General features: G+C 34.6%; 1 pseudogene; it reads right to left on the bottom strand.

Moving 5' to 3' along the window:
* Nucleotides 1–796: 796 nt before the first annotated feature.
* Nucleotides 797–1,255, bottom strand: LOC117285988 (annotated as a pseudogene).
* Nucleotides 1,256–13,536: the final 12,281 nt, after the last annotated feature.

The raw sequence follows: 13,536 nt of genomic DNA, 5'->3' as shown, positions 1-13,536 counted from the left end.
TCTTTGAAAACTAATGAAGAGAGACAAGACCATTAATGTGAAATGGGCTATTTCAGATACTCATTATTTCACATAAAAATTTTTTAAATATTTTTTGTAAAAAGAGTTAATCATCTGTACCTACTGATACAATGAAATACCTATTAATATGATAACAAAACATATGCACATAAGGAAAAAATTCTATTTTATTTTTATCTAAATTTACTTTCAGTCAATCATCCAGCAACATTTTCCTTTGAATACAATACTCCCCGTTTCTCTATAAGTCTGTCCCTGGGAGTCAGTCAGTTTAGGTGATGAGGGAGTTTATGTAGGAGTAACTCCTTAGAGTTTCAAATAGTAACTTTTTTCTCCCCTCTTAATGTGCTAGTAGTTGTGTCTTTAAAAAAAATGCAATTCTTGCTGGGCGTGGTGGCACACACCTGTAATCCCAGCACTCAGAAGGCTGAGTCAGGAGGATTGCTGTGAGTTTGAGACCAGCCTCGGCTACATAGTGAGTTCCAGGTCAGTCTCAACTACATAGTGAGACCCTATCTCAAAAAGAAAAATGCAATTCTTAAAATGGTACCATTTCTGATTTATTTATTATCAGTAACCTTTGGAAACTAACCACATGAAACTAAAAGATTAGCAAATGTCTTGAAATCTGTATATAAAATGTAAATTACCTCTAATTTCAATTTCTCACTTATTAGTGTACATTCAATCTTAAAAAAACAAAAGCGGCTCCAAAGATAGGCACACTGTTCCTTGTAACTTCACACCACTACTCATATCAATTGAAAAACATCATTTAATTGTCTTTGTTACAGTCATTTCAAAGATGGGATTTTATATTTCATTCCTATAGCTTCTGGTTGTCAGAAAACCCATACTTTCCTTTATTGAAAGAGTTTGGTCTTGCTGATGTTGGTGAATCCATTCCAATATTCTTCATCCTCATCTTTGCTTCTGGAGGCATTTCCTCTGTCTGGTTCACTATCTTCATCTTCTGTAAAAGGTGCTGCTTATTGAAAGGGTTTTTGGAGCAAGAATTGGAACAGTTCATTTGGCTTGACCCAAGTCTGATGGTGATAGCTGATGCTTTCTTTGTTGTCTGACTACCTGTGCCAAATCCAAACTTGGAGATTATTGTAGGCTTTGTTGGGAGGTCTACAGTTTCTTCAGCTGATCGCTTCCTCTCCATTACTCTGAGGGCTCCAGCTCACTTTGGCTTCTCAGGCTTCTCCTCTCCTGCCTTTCTGTCTGCCATTTTTCAGGCCATGGCCTTCCTTGCCCTTACTCCAATACCTTTATAATTTATCTTTTTCTACCCTGGTCTTTTTTAACTCATGTTCCATATAATCTCTGGAGTAAGCACTTTAAAATGTCATCAGACTACATCAATAACCTATTTTAAGTCTTCTAATATGTTCCTATTTTTTTAACATTAAAAAATCTGATGTCCCTCTATGGCCTGCCATAAGTCTAGCTCTATCTGTCTTTCTAACCTTATCTCAGATCCTCTTCCCTCCTCAACTCCTCATCAACTCTTCATCTTTCTCTGATAATACTAGGGTTATTCTATTCTGCAAACACTCAAAGTTCTTGCCTATATTAGAACTTTCCTGTTGCTGATCTTCATATCTTCTAGCTGTAGTGGCATTTTTACTGTAATTTTTCAGGTTTCTGTTGAAATGTCACTTCTACAAGCTCTCATCCTTAATCCAAAGTAGCCTCGCTTTCTACATTGCATTACCTTATTTTTCTATAATACACCAGACGCTATGTATTTATTTGTTTACTTGCTCACCCTATGTCATTTACTCTAAAACCTGAGGGCTCATGAAGGTAAAACTCTTGTTTGATTGACTATTGCTGTATCCTCCCATTTAAACTCACTGTCTGATCCAGGGTTTATGCTCATTAAACACTGGCCTCATTAACTTTTCCTTTTACATTATGAACTTGAAATTTAGGATCATGCTTTACATTTGATTTATATAATGTAGAAGATTGCTTAGCATAATTTGAATCATTCATAAGTGACTGCAGACAAAATATATGAAAGAATATACTTTAAAATGGGTTTAGCATACAGTATCTATAAAGCCAGCTCTCATTAAGACATTCAATAAATGTTTGTTTAATAAAGTATGAACAGAGATATCACAGTATACTTGTACCTCAAAATATTCATGACAAACTGGACATAAAAACTGAGTGCTAAAAAAGTAAATGAGAAGAGGGCATGATTTAAAGTTTTTGCGTATTGCTAGTAGTTAGCATCTCTCATTTAAAATCTAATATGTTCCAGGTGATGATGTTTACTCTTCTTCCCAGTTATAATAAAATGAGAAAACATGTGGAACTTATATGAATATAGTCTATGATTTCTGAAAATATTCCTCAGTCAGAAATTCTGGCCTTGGAAACACTTTTTCAAGTGAAAAAAACTAATTTGCCCAGCACTACTTGTTCTCTAATCATAAAAACTTCTAAATTGTTTCATTGTCATTCAGAACAATGAAAAGAATTTCTTTGAACCAAGCTGTTGATAACCAGCCCATAGTCTGAAAATGAATGTAGGATTTAGATAGATGTGAGGACAGGAAAAAAACATTTTGCACAGATATTTTACTTTAAGAAAAGCATAAAATGTGTATTTGGATTGAAAGCATTTGTCCTTTTATATATATATTTCTGAATATAATCTTAAATTATAATCATAAGACTCAAGTCATAGATCCTATATGTAACAAAATATCAAGTTTATATTAAAATAATAAAAAATAACTGCAATTAAAAATCTTATAGGGAGATCTCTCCAGCTGCCTGCTCAGGCCCACCTGGTGGGTCCACAACGTCCCTGACTGTGTGCCACCAGCTCCAGCAAGGAAGGTAGCCACGTAGGCACCTTCAAACACCCCCATGACCTGACTCCCCCTCCCCGCATTCTCAAACCTCCTGATTGGGCCAGTCCTTGGACCCACTATGAAGAGGCATAGGTGGTCATGAAGGGTATTTTTCTGAGCTCCCAACTTTGAACATCTTTAAAGAAAGGGCAGGGGAAATCTGTACTAGAACTGAGTGGAGTTCAACCCTGCAGGTTAGGAAACTCAATTTAGGCCCTGTGGACTGAGGCCAGTCTGAGCCACAGGGACCTGCTATTGGTGAGCTGAGATCAGGAGATTTGGTTCTGAACATGGCTGTACATGTGGTATAATATGACAAGATAGACAGTCTGAAAGAGGCCTTTCAAATTCTTTTTTTTTTTCCTTTTCTTCATTCCACTCTGCAATTTCTTTCTCTTTTCTGAACTCTTCCTCCAACGCAGTCTCTTGGGCCATCATATTATCCCTCATCTCCCTTTTTATTCCAGCTCCTGCCATAACTCAGACTTCTTCTTTTATTATTTTTTCTTTATGTTCTTTTCTCCTATCATTTTACCTCACTCATAGCTCTGTAGCTTCAAGGGAAGGCAAGCTCCATTACTGTTAAGGGATATATTCTTGTCCTTATTCCTGCACTCTATCTATCCCTTTTGAAGTTAATAGTTTTGTAAAGATTGTATGGTCATTCTACATCCTCTGGCTTCACTTGAAACCTTCTCCAATTCTTTCACTTATCTATTTCTCTCATCCTAACTCAGTCTAAGCCCCAATCCTAAATGATTAATATGCTATATTGAAAAGTGTATACACTGCAAACACATTTTGGGCTGCTTCTTGATATTAATTTAATTCACATGGAATAAAGGTGACAGATTAATGACTGCCACAAGTGGTCAATTTGCAAGCTGTAATTCGTCCTATTGGGCTGCTGAATGTATCAATTGGGAAAAAGGATTGTGATTGATTTAATGAGTTGTTTTCTCCAATATTATGAAAATGAGGATGTCTATGAGTCATTAGAGACTGAAAAGCTAAAGCACAACTATATCAGGAAGATTTAAGTAATAACCCAGAAATTGAACCAAGAGCAACCCAACAACAAAAAATAAAAATGAGAAAACACTTAAGCAAGACATAAAGACAGATTTCCAGTTCACCAATGGCAAACAATAGCTCAAATGAGGATGAAAAGTCTGAGAGTGAACCAGCAGGACACACAGGACACATAGCACAGGAGGTAACAAAACAGATGAATCAGGCTCTAGAAAAATTCAAATCAGAAATAATTTCCCAGTTAACCATAGAGATGGTGAGCAAAATGGAAGTCATGATTCGAGACTCTAGAACAGAAACTGACAAAAAAATAGAAGAGCTCAAGATCATGATAGAAGCCATGAAGACTTGGCATAAGAAACAAATGGAAACAATAAATGCCCAACAGAGGAAAGAAATAATGCATAAAACAGATTCAAACAGATATCCAGGAGATTAGACACTCTATTGAAAGTGTGCACAACAGAATAAAAGATTGCAAAGATAGAATTTCAGATATAGAAGATAGGATTGCAGTCAGTGACCTTGAAAAAAGAGGTCTCTCAAAAACAGTAAGGGATCATGAAATCAATCCAACAACTTCTAGATGATGCAAAGAAAAATAACATAAGACTGATAGGAATCCATGAAATATCAGGAGAAAACACAAATGACTTGAAAAAGCTCTTCACAGGATTAATGACAGAAAACTTCCCAAACAGAGGGGAAGAATTAGACATACAGATAACTGAGGCATATAGAACTCCAACCAGCCACGATCAAAAAAACATCTACACCTAGACATATAATAATCAAGATCCCAGAAATCCAACAGAACAAAATACTACAAGCAGTAAGAGAAAAGAAACAAATCACATGCAAAGGAAAGCCCATCAGAATCACAGCAGAATTTTCAACACAAACCCTTAGGTCAAGGAGAGCCTGGAGTGAGGTATTTCAAGTCCGAAAAGAAAACAACCTCCAACCTAGACTGATGTATCCTGCAAAGCTCTCTTTCAAAATGGAAGGGGAAATAAGATACTTCCACGACAAAGAACACCTGAGAAACTTCATGAACACCAAACCAGCACTACAAGGAATTCTAAACAATATCCTAGAAAAAGACAATGAAGGTGACAATAGCATGAGGCCCATCAGACCAAATCGAATAGGCAAGGCAAGAAACTGAAAGGAGAGAGGAGAAAAAGTAAAAGAGTCAACAAAAGGACAATAAAATGGCAATAATAAGTCAGAACATATCAATTATAACCATCAATGTTAATGGCCTCAATTCACCAATCAAGAGAAAAAGACTGGCAGAACAGACTAATAAGCAAAATCCAACAATATGTTGTATACAGGAAACACACCTAGTGCAAAGAGAAGCCCATAGACTGAAAGTAAAACAATGGAAAACAATTCTCCACATGTCAGGGGCCCAGAAAAAAAGCAGGGGTAGCAATCTTATTCTCAGACAAAGTAAATTTCAAACCAATTCTCATTAAGAGAGACAAAGAAGGCCACTACATCTTTGTAAAGGGAACAATTCAAGAGGAAGAGATGACAATCATAAGCATATATGCAGCAACTATATAAACCAAATATTAAGTAACATGAAAAACCAAATAAGCACTAATACAATTGTACTGCGGGATTTAAATACCCCACTATCACAAATTGACAGATCATCTAGGCAGAAAATCAACAATGAAATAATAGAACTGAACCAAGCTTTGGAATACATGGACTTAATAGATGTCTTCAACGTATTCCACCCCACAAAATAAGAATAACCATTCTTTTTGGCTGCATATGGATCATTCCCCAAGATAGACCACATTCTGGCTCACAGAACAGTTCTGAATAAATGCAAAAGAATTGAAGTCATCCCCTGTATATTAACAGATAATAGTGCAATCAAGCTGGAGATCAATAGCACAAGAAACTGTAGGAACTTCACAAGCAAATGGAAACTGAACAACACTCTCCTGAAAAATCAATGGATTACAGAGGAAATTAAAGAAGAAATTAGACAGGTTTTACAAAAAAATGAAACTGCCAATAAAACATACAGGAATCTATGGGACACAATCAAAGCAGTTCTATGGGGAAAATTCATAACATTGAATGCCCACAGTAGGAAAACAGAGAAAGCTCAAATAACCTAATAATGAATTTTAAACTCCTAGAAAAACAAGAGCAAGGAAAACTCAAAATTCGAACAAGAGAGGAAATTATAAAGATCTGAGCAGAAATCAATGCAATGGAAACTAAGAAAATGATACAAAAAGTAAATGAATCAAAAAGTTGCTTTTTGAAAGAATAAATAAAATGGACAAACCCTTAGCTAATTTTATCAAAAAAAAAGGAAAGAAAAGGCTCAGATACATGCAATCAGGAATGAAAAAGGAGAAGTCACAATAGATCCAATAGAAATCCAGAGGATCATTAATGCCTACTTTGAGAACCTGTACTCCAATAAAATGGAAAACACAGAAGAAATGGACAGATTTTTAGATACTTATGAATTACTAAAGTTGAACAAATAAGATAAAGACATTTTAAATCCCCCAATTATAGTCAGTGAAATTGAAAATGTAATTAAAAATTTACCAACAAAGAAAAGCCCAGGCCCTGATGGATTCATTGCTGAATTTTACAAGACATTTAGAGAAGAACTATTGCCATTACTCTTCAAACGTTTCAATGAAATTGAAAGGGAAGCTATACTTCCGAATTCATTCCTGGAAGCAAGTATCACTTTGATACCTAAACCAGGGAAACACATAACTAAAAAAGAGAACCACAGGCCAATCTCCTTAATGAATATAGATACAAAAACCCTTAATAAGATACTAGCAAACAGAATACAGAGGGTTATCGAGAAGATAACATACATCCTGACCAAGTAAGATTTATTCCAGGGATGCAAGGATGGTTCAACATACGTAAGTCAATAAATGTAATACACTATATTATCAAAGTCAAGGAAAAAAACCATATGATCCTCTCAATAGATGCAGAAAAGCATTTGACAAAATTCAACACCCATTCATGATAAAAACCTTGCAAAAAATTGGAATAGATGGTCTACATCTCAATTTAATAAAGGCTATCTATTAAAAAACCTACAGCCAACATCATATTAAATGGCCAAAAGCTGAAAACTTTCACGTTAAAATCAGGAACAAGACAAGGATGCCCACTATCACCACTCCTCTTTGATATAGTTCTGCAAACATTAGCCACAGCAATTAGACAAGAGAAAGAAATTAAAGCAATAAAGATAAGAAAGGAAGAAGTTACACTGTCATTGTTTGCTGATGATATGATACTCTACATTGAGGACCCAAAAAACTCCACCAAAAGACTTCTAGACTTAATTGACAGATTCAGTAGAGTAGCTGGATACAAGTTGAACAGCCAAAAATTAATAGCCTTCTTGTACACAAATAACAGACTCACTGAGAAAGAAACTAGGGAAACAATTCTTTTCGCAATAGCATGCAAAAAAATGAAGCATCTAGGAATCAATCTAACAAAAGTAGCAAAAGATCTCTACACTGAAAATTGTAGTACTCTGAAAAAAAGAGATCAAAGGGGATACTAAAAAATGGAAAGATATCCCCTGCTCTTGGGTAGGTAGCATCAACATAGTGAAAATGTCCATACTATCAAAACTGCTATACAGATTCAATGCAATGCCAATTGAAATTCCAACACTATATTTCATAGAAGTAGAAAAAAGAATCCAAAAATTCATTTGGAACCAGAAGATACCTAGAATAGCAAGTCATTCTAGGCAACAGAGACATGGCAGTGGGTATAACATTTCCCAATTTGAAACTATACTACAAAGCCACTGTTATAAAAATAGCATGGTACTGGCAAAGAAACAGACCCAAGGATCAATAGAACAGATTAGAAGATGCAGAAACAACTCCAGATGCACTCAGATACATCATCTTTGACAAAGGAGCTGACCATCTCCACTGGAGGAAAGATAGCCTCTTTAATAAATGGTGTTGCAAAAATGATCTCAACCTGCCACAGATTAAAACTGGACCCTTATCTTTCACCATGAACTAAATTAAAACTCATGTGGATTAAAGATCTAAATATTAAAACAGAAACACTAAACTTTCTGGAAGTTAGGAAGAACTCTGGAAGACATTGGGATAGGAAAAGACTTTATGAACAAATCTTCGGTAGCACAGCAACTACCAGAAAGAATCAACAACTGGGATTTCTTCTTATTAAAAAGCTTCTGTACTGCAAAAGAAACCATCAGCAGAACTAAGAGACAACCTACAATGTGGAAAAAATTTTTACCAGCTGCTCCTCAGACAAAGGGCTATTATCTAGAATATATAAAGAACTCAAAACATTCAGCCCCCCCAAATATAAAAACCTGAATCAAAAATGGGTATCTGAAGTGAACAAATATTTCTCAGACAAAGAAGTAAAAGCAGCAAGTAAATGTATGAAAAAATGTTCCACATCACTAGTCATTTGAAAGATGCAGATGAAAACAGCACTGAGATTCCACCTCACCCCAGAAAGTATAGCTGCTATCAAGAAATCACACAATAACAAATGTTGGCTGGGTTGTGGGAGAAAGGAACCCTTCTCCATTGTTGGTGGGAGTGCAGACTGGTTCATCCACTGTGGAAATCAATATGGAGATACCTCAGTGAGCTTGGACTGGAGGTTCTATTTGACCCAGCCATCCCTCTGCTGGGTGTCTTTCCAAAAGAACTAAAAGAATCATATCACAGTGATGTATGTGCACCCATGTTTATAGCGGCACAATTTGTAATAGCTAAAACTTGGAAACAGCCCATTTGCCCATCCATTGGAAACTGGATAAGAAGATGTGGTTTTTCTATAAAATGGTATACTACTCAACCATAAAGAATGATAAAATAGACTCATTCATAGGAAAAAAGATACAGATTGAAGACATACTCCTAAGTGGAATAAATAAGTCACACATGTGTAAATACCAAATAGTCTCTCTGGTGTGAATAAACTATAATACATAAGATGCTAATAAGATTACTGACATTGTGAAATGTGAAGAAAGGGGCTAGGGAAGGTGGGATGGGTAGGGGAAGGGGAATAAGGGAAAAGAAAAAAAAATGTGAGATAATGAAAAGATGGAAATAATGTGTTTGTAGATGGGGAGGGGAGGAGAGGGTGAAGGGAGGGCAGGGACAAGGGGAACAATGAGAACCAAGACCTGTCATGTAGATGTACAAGATCCCAACAATGAATGTAACTGTACTGTATCCCTAAAATATACCAATAAACTCAATTATTATTGAAAAAAATTCTTATATTTTCCCATTACCCTTAAATCTTATTTTAAAAACACAATTTTGAAGTCTAGTTTCACAGGAAAAACACCCACCTGTTTTTTATTCTCAGAGTCTACTGCCAAATAGTTGCCTATATCTACTGCAGAGTTAGATTTGAGCACCATACAAAATAAAATTATACACAGGATATATTTGATTAAAATTCAAGATTCTTTTTAAAGGAGAAAGTTTCTTCAAGGGAATGAAGTCAGAAAAGATGAGTACTTTTTATGGATTATTGAAGTGATTACAATTCCAGTGTCATGATTGTGTTTTCTTGCTTTGCACCCTCCATTGTGTCACCCCTCCCTCCACAGCTACCATACATTAACTGTTACTATGAACCAGATTCTCCACTGATCATTTAACATTTATTATCATTTAATCCTTATTATGGAGAGTCAAGGTATTATATCTCCTCTTTCTTTGTGCAGGAAGTGAGGCTCAGAGAAATTCAACCATTTGCCATTTCTTTTCACTATCTTCTTTAAATTCTTCAAATCTACTATGTGAAAAAATTCTCCATATCTCTGTTCTCACACCAGCATGAAAGTTCTTACTGAAGACCGCAATAGTCATGCAAATTATTCTACTCTATACCTACTGAATTGAAGTCACTGGGATTGAGGGTGGAAATCAACCTGTGTTTTAATCAGCCCTCTGAGTCAATTTTGCTATATGCTAAAGTTTGAAAGCATTGTTCTAATTATGGCAGGCTCCGCCTGGCTAATTACATTGTTCTCTGATTTTCATTATTACCGTGTCCTCAGTATTCAGCTTTGTCCAGGAATGGTGTTTTCAAGGTCAGGTTGGGCCTGCAGTCCATTAAAATATAAATATTAAGGTTTATCTGAATACTTCGATCTGCCATTTATTATGTTAAATAAAGGTAATACAGATTCTGACTATGAATATTCTTTAGACAGAGTCACCCAAATCATAAATAATCTCAATATCATATTATCTTTTTAACCAGAAACATTGGCTATAATAAATATCTGAAAAAGAAAATACACAGTTGAAGATATCTTAGTCCAATGCCAAAATCAAAGGATAGCAGTGTGATCTATCCAATCACACATTAAGGTATTCAGTAGAAATTTAGAAAACAAATTGTCTGATGGTTGATTAGTGATTTCACCGGTTACTTATATTACCCTCTGGAGGACATAAATCATTTTAATTCAAATGGAAAATGAGCTGACTATCAGAAATTATTTATTAGTGATATTTCTCTAAATTTAAAAACTTTTGAAAAAGAAAAAAATAGCCACAAGAATTTTAAAAAGTGATCACATATCATATGACCATCTTATATTATATGGATCATCATATATCTTTCCATGCTCATTGAGTTAATGTCCTCATTTATCTGATAGAGCTCTACAGCAGTGGGAGAGTATTCATACATTCCAATTGTATGATCGAGATTTAAATAATTTTATTTTACTATGACTGACTTGCTAAAACTGCCCTGGGAGGAAAAAAGTATTAATCACAGAAACCTGAAAGTAAGAAACTTTTCTTAATAACACTACAGTTTAGTAGCAAAGGAGGAGAGATAAACAGATGCTCACTGTCCATAATTGCATTAGAAAGGCAAAGGAGTAATTCCTGCATGTATTTACTCTATTTACTCCTCTGTATGTTTCACTTTTCCTTGTAAAATCTACATTAACACACTGAAACCAAACCAGACACAATGGTGACAAGTGCCTAGAATCCCAGCTACTTGAGAGGCTAAAATAAGAGGACTGCTTGAGAATAGGAACTCACCACCAGCATGGGCAACACAATGAATCCTCATTTCAAAACAACAGACAAAAAAAAATCCTAAGATGTACAATTATAGAAGCAATTATAGTGAATTAGGAACATGGTGCCCTATGCAGCCTCATTTTAACATACTTTTTTGTCCTTCTATTATTACATTTTTTATTTTGGAGGCAGAAAAAATACCTCTTTTAAAACATTTCCACAATACTTCCTAACAGTACTATTTCCTAGATGCCAGTACTAACTCTGAGTCAATCCATAAGCAAATTCCTGTCAGCAAATTAATATCAAAAGCAATTAGCACCAAGAACAATATTGAAGTCTAATTTTTATGTAATCCCTAAAGAAAGTAAGAATGGAATACATAAAAACAGCTCATTGACAAAGCAATGGAAAAAGCAGAGTTTTAAAAGGAGCCATCAAATTTTATTTTCAATATGAGCCATGGACATTGCTAAGGAAATTTCAACTTCTAAACATTTTTTAAAAAGAAGTTTCTCTATTTTTTAAAAATTTAAAAATATGTACATCTGCTTAGCTCTAAGTAAAGAGGTTGATGAATGAGAATATGTGTCAGAATTTCGGGAGGAAATACATCTATCCATAAATTTAGCAAAATGAGTTATCAGCTCTTTCTCAGTTGAAAAAATAATTCCAATAGTGTTTTGAAAATATTGCAAAACCAAGATTATGCATGATTTTTATGCACCTATATTTGTATGACATAATTACCATAACCAAATAAAATAACTTGAAATGTATTTAATAGTTTGATGTTTTTTACAGGGTTGACAAATAGAATACTGCTTAAAATACTTATTTAGATAAAATAAAGCTATTATCAGATTATTAACTACCTCAAATTCTTCCTTTTCACTTATGTGTTTATTTGCCACTTGGCTTATGTTTTGTTTTGACAGTCTGTTTTTAAGGAAACATTTGTAACTCCATCCTCCAATTGTCCAAACACAATCTTATGGAACCAAGACCTCCTAAAATCCACAGAGAAGAAGATAAGAGTTGCACTGTTCTTTGTATCATTTATTACAAACCACTTAAAGGCTATTTATCAAGCTGATTGGAGAAATAACATACAATTTTTAGAAGTAATAAAGTGGAGATGTAATTAAACATTGAATTTCAGCTATTAGCTTTTGTGCTTATTAAAACTTTATTTCAAAATCTTTAAATAATCCATGCTCTTGAGGAGTCAACAAATGAATGGAATTCAACTTCTATGATCCAGAGATAATTCTGTTTTTTCACTCCTGTTCAAAACAATGAGAGCAGCTTCCAAAATCAATAAATATTTGTTAAATAGAAAAACAAACTATGCCAAACCAATTAAATTGCTGTTTTACAAGTACAAGCTTGTTTTAAGAAATGAGGTTTCATTTAATGGTTTTGACAGTTTATTTCACTATTTTTTCACTTTAATATAGAATCACTAGATTCATGTATAGAAATTAAAGTTTTCAAAAAATAGACATTTTTTTCTTTAAATAATTACAAAGTTCTATAAAGTAGCAAATATATTATCATCTTTCAATAAATAAAACTTGTTTATTGAAGCATGAAATGGTTTGCCCTAAACTAATCATTAAATAAAAATATTTAAGCTATGATATAACTATCATAATATTTCATCCCATGATTTTTTAACTGTATGGAAAACTCATAATCTCTGCTCAGTTGATACATGTATATGTTAGAAACACTTGCACTATGAGGCTTCAGCCTAAAATCCTGCAGAGGAAGATTGAGTTTAAAGTAGGGGAAATGACCTATGAGCAAACGTTTCAACTATCTTTCAGCTTACAGAGAAGACAGAACCATTGCTTCAAATGGGACTGGCTACTAGGGTAAAAGACAGATTTTGAATTTTAGAATTGACGGGAGATCGTGAAGGTAATCCTCTTCAGCTGCTTCACTTTACATAAGAAAACTGAAGTCCAATGAGGATAAATTAATTGTTTAATATCACATAACTGGCAAACCACCAGTTCAACTTCAGATTTATGACTCCTTCCAGTTCAGTTTTTACATACAAAGAAACATGGAAAAATATTCATATATTTTTCATAATCTTCATCTTGGAAATAAATTCCTAAAGCCTGAGAATCTACTATAGTAACAATGCCAGGTTTTTAACAGCTGCTCATATGAGGAACCAAAATGGTGAAGTCTGCCTGTTCTCACGGCAGAACTGCCTGGCAAATATTGGCACTGTACCATTTCTATAATTTTCATCATGCTTCATGTGCCCCACCTTTGCCACCCTAACCTCATTTTTTTTTCCTGTCTTAACTAGATTGCATTTCAATGTGTGAGAAGCTGATTTCTGCTGTAATAGCAGAATCCAAGCTCAGCGCAAGAATAGCAGACTATATTTCTGCTAAGGACCTGGAATTTGCCAAGTGGCTGGCTTCACATGCGGCTAGAGAAAGGAGATTGAAGCCATGTGTCAAATCATCTCCTCCAGGAGCAGCTCA

Source organism: Fukomys damarensis, unplaced genomic scaffold (assembly GCF_012274545.1).
Source record: "Fukomys damarensis isolate Sample0158 unplaced genomic scaffold, DMR_v1.0_HiC HiC_scaffold_14, whole genome shotgun sequence".
Taxonomy (NCBI): domain Eukaryota; kingdom Metazoa; phylum Chordata; class Mammalia; order Rodentia; family Bathyergidae; genus Fukomys; species Fukomys damarensis.
Note: the sequence above shows the minus strand (reverse complement) of the source record. Positions and strands in the feature narration are given on the sequence as shown.